Below are 4,443 nucleotides of genomic sequence, written 5' to 3'. Positions count from 1 at the left end.
GACCGGCCCGGGAGCTGAGCGGAAGTACTTCGACTTGCTTTCTGGCACACCTACCGCAAGAACAAATAGACCCCTCTCACGCTCCCAGGTACATTTGATTACTCTTACCTTCTCGGTCGACATAGCTTGCACCTTCTGACTCCTCGCCGGTTCGTCAACAAACGTGAAACGTGAAAGCGAAAGGGTGTTGTATTTACGACAGTGTCACTGTACATTACCTCCAAGCCTGTAGGGGGAGCTCCATACTGGGCTTTTTGAGAAGTTACATAACATTACTTTAATATAATCAATGCAGGTTTTGCAGCGATAACTTTTTTTACAATAGTACATTTACATACACAGTTGAGTCCAGCTCGAGAGAGAGATTGACTTGGCTATTTAATTAAACCACTGTCCTCCTGTCCCAGTGTACATGCAGGGGAATTGAGGTATTTACCACAATAACATGGAGAAAACATGGCAGAGATTCTGACACCTAATTTTCTCGATGGGAGATCATTGTACAACTAAAGAGAGCTAAAGTCACTGCACAGACATGGACTTTAAATGACTTAAATTCTACGTTTTCAGATTAGCGCAACGCAACTGTCAAGAAATGCTTTAAGTAACAGCAAGTAAACAAGTAGTCAAAATGGGTGGCTTATATCTGACACATTTGTAGTATTTGTGTGCAAGAATTATACACGGAGACAGAGGCCTGAAATATCGTTGCTTTTACAAGGGAAGTAGGAACTCTCTACGTAGGCGCAGAGCACAACAGTGTACAACACAGGTACCGTATTTACTCGGATAGCAAGCAACCCTTACTGTAGTAGATATAATAACTTCAACTACTACACTCCTTTCCCCTAGATTATAACCTAGATAACCAGACTACATACTACATTTCAATGACCATTCTTTGAACTTTATATGAAGGGCTCAGTTTATAGTAAAATATCCTAAACCTCATAACATAACAGCAAGCAGTCTGAACTCAATTACTAAATTTATAACTCACAATACACAACTTTATGTGTCTCTGTCACCGTTTATAAAAGCCTGCTGATGGTTTACAAATCCCAGAACGGTTTAGGCCCAAAATACATCTGTGATATGTTCAGAGAATATAAACCTAGCAGAGCTCTTAGATCCAAGGACTCAGGTCAGCTGGTCCAGTCCAGAGTCCAGACTAAACATGGAGAAGCAGCATTTAGCTGTTATGCTGCAAACAAGTGGAACAAACTGCCGGTGGAGATTAAACTTTCACCAAATGTAGACATTTTTAAATCCAGGTTAAAAACATTTCTGTTCTCATGTGTCCATGCATGAAATCTGCACGATATCTTTTAATTTATCTGGACTGTTGCTTGTTTTTAAATTCATTTAAATTATTTTATTTGTTTCTCTTTATATTCTTTTATATATTTTTAATGCTTTTTACACTCCCCGCTGCAATGCTTTTATTTTATGTGAGGCACTTTGAATTGTTTTGTACATGTCATATACAGATACATTTGATTTGATTTGATTTATCTCTACATGAACATTTAGAGATTCAGTCTTTTTGGTGCTGTTCGCTGCCTTTCAGGATAACGCCGCTCAGGTTGAGCTTCCTGGGATGGATGAGCAGCTGCATCTTCTTGCTCTGTGATTTCTGCTTGTTCCTCAGAACTTGCTGAGTAATCCAGGAAATCACTGTCATCCATTCTGCTGGGAGGCGTTGAAGCTTTAGTTGCACGAAGGTGATCCACATGCACCTTGACTTGACGTTGACCTATTTGCACATCATAGGTCAGAGGTCCTCTTTGTTGTAAAATTGTCCCTGCAATCCACAGTTTCTTAGGATGTCTGAAATCTTGAACCAACACCCTCTCTCCCAGATTAAACAGCCGGAGAGGCTTTGCCCGCTTGTTATGAGCCTTCTTCTGCTGCAGCTGATGCTTGACCACCACTTCAGACATGTCCGGCTTCAGTAATGACAGGTGAGTACGGGGTTGTCTTTTCAGGAACAATTCAGCTGGGGTGCGTTCGGTGACTGTGTGAAGGGTGTTCCTGTATGTGAACAGGAACCGAGCAAGCTGTCAACGAGGTGACACAGACGTCCAGTCGAGTCCGGACTTTCTCGAATGTCTGTACAGCTTGTTCTGCTGTCTCCCTCTTGAATCATCCTGCCGGTTGTAACGTGAACTTTGACCTTTCTTGTAATGGCGTCTGTCACTTGTAGAATTGAATACTTTGTTAACTGCACCTTTTTGCTTCTCAGTATGTTCTCTCAATTCTCTTGTGTCCCTGTAGGCCAATTCTAAAGCAAGTGCAATGTCACAGGCCTTTGTGAACGTCAGGTCTTTCTCAGATAGTAGTCTTTTGTGATACTGCTCCCCCGTGAGGCCACAAACAAACTGATCTCTGAGTGCATCATTCAGAAATTGTCCAAATTCACAAATGCAAGGATATATTCAGAGACTGTTTCATTTTGTTGTTGCTGTCTTTTGTAAAATCTGAAGCGTTCTGCAATCAGAATAGGCTTTGGCTTGAAATGCAGTGACAGAGCTTTCGTGAGGTCGACATAGTCCACTTCCGTCACTTTTTGCGGTGAAATCAAATTCCTCAGCAGTCCATACTCTGCTGGACCCAGCACACTTATGAATACATCTGCTGTCTTCTCTCCATCAATTTCATTTGCTGCCAGCCATCTTTCGAACCGCTCCAAATACGAATCAAAATCTTCTTTTGTTCTGTCAAATTCTGGAACTTTTCCAATATATGCCATTTCTACAGTTGTTCCCTTCAGTTGTTTTCCGTTTCTCTTTAGTTTTCTTTTTTCTTTTCGTTCACTTCCTTCGTCACAGTCACTCACCACAGAGGGTGCTCTTGCTCTTACAAAAACACAGTGCCTTGCTTGGCCTCGAGAGCCGTTTCAGCCGCCAGCACTTTCAGTTTCTTCCGAACCAAAAAAAAAACAGGTGAGAACTCACTTTTTAGGAGAAGTTACACTCATCCAACATGTGGATTCACTTTATCCTCGTCGCCACTGTAGTATTTGTGTGCAAGAATTATACATGGAGACAGAGGCCTGAAGTATTGTTGCTTTTACAAGGGAAGTAGGAACTCTCTACGCAGGCGCAGAGTACAACAGTGTACACCACAGGTACCGTATTTACTCGCAGAGCAAGCAACCCTTACTGTAGTAGATATAATAACTTCAACTACTACAGCATTAAGTTGCCAATCAAAAGAAATGCCGCTAACAGTTAACTGTTTTTATTTAAAAAAAAAAAAGGTGGATGCTAGTTCTTGTGGTTATTTGTTGTTACAGGCCTCTTTTCTGTTTACTGGATGGGGACTATGGAGTATGTATGGAGCGCCTAAGTCGATTTTGTGGGAGAGAGCAGGACCTTGCCACTGTTCTCACAGAGCTCGGGTTTTGTCCACGTACGCACAAGCTATTATCAGGATGGAAGTATAAGAGGATCTCTGCTTTCGTTTGGATATTCTGTGTAAGCTGCCATGTAATATGTTTCTATTTTTTTTGGGGGGGGGGGGCTTTTATGCCTTTAATGGACAGGACGGTTCAAGAGAGACAGGAAGCAAGGGACAGAGAGAGGGGAAAAGACACCCAGCAAAGGGCCGTCCGATGCGGGACTCGAACCGGGGCCAGCTGCAGTGAGGACTATAGCCTCTGTACATGGGGTGTCGGCTTAACCCACTACACCACCGACCACCCCATGTAATATGTTTCTATGTTGTTCCTGTTAATAATTTCTCATAAGAGGCTGCAAAGATGAGTCTGACTACTCTTTTCTCCACAACATAATGGCGACCCCGACTTTGACTTCTGGAACTCTGCTGTGAGTCCTCTGTGCCCCGGCAGCTGAGATCAGTTGTGAAAGCCGACTGGCAGGTATGTATTCTTCTCACCATATAGAGCGGCAGATGTATGCTTTATATTCAGTGTTCAGTGTGATAGCTTCTGGGGTTCATTCAAATTAAGAGCACAGGAGAAGGTGGTGAGCTCGACCTCGTAGCTTCTTCTATCCTCTGCGCAGGGGGGCTGCTGAAATTATTCAGAAAAATTGTTGTGCACAGAGTAGCCTAGTGTTTGAGTTTGGACAATAATTGGGCAAACTAAACAGCATCTTGTGAGATGTGTCACTACACACACACTAATGTGGAAATTATTTTCACTATTCAAGGGAGCAGACAGGTTATGATAATTTATTTGACCTAAGGGGAAAAAAGCTTGGAGATGGAATCAATAAAGTATCTCAAGAAAAAATAATTATTCCAGTTCTATATGGGAATGTATTAATATATGTGTTTGTATTATCATTATTTCTGCTTAAAACTTTTTGGAGTTATCTTAGACCTCAGTATAGAAAATATATCAAGAAGAAAATTTGCATCATTAATTGGCCACAGGAGATATTATAAGAGGTCACAGGTGAGGCTGATGAAGCGCAC

The sequence above is a fragment of the Odontesthes bonariensis genome, chromosome 12 (genome assembly GCF_027942865.1).
Source record: "Odontesthes bonariensis isolate fOdoBon6 chromosome 12, fOdoBon6.hap1, whole genome shotgun sequence".
NCBI lineage: Eukaryota > Metazoa > Chordata > Actinopteri > Atheriniformes > Atherinopsidae > Odontesthes > Odontesthes bonariensis.
The sequence above is the reverse complement of the archived record's forward strand: the minus strand, read 5'-3'. Positions refer to the sequence as shown.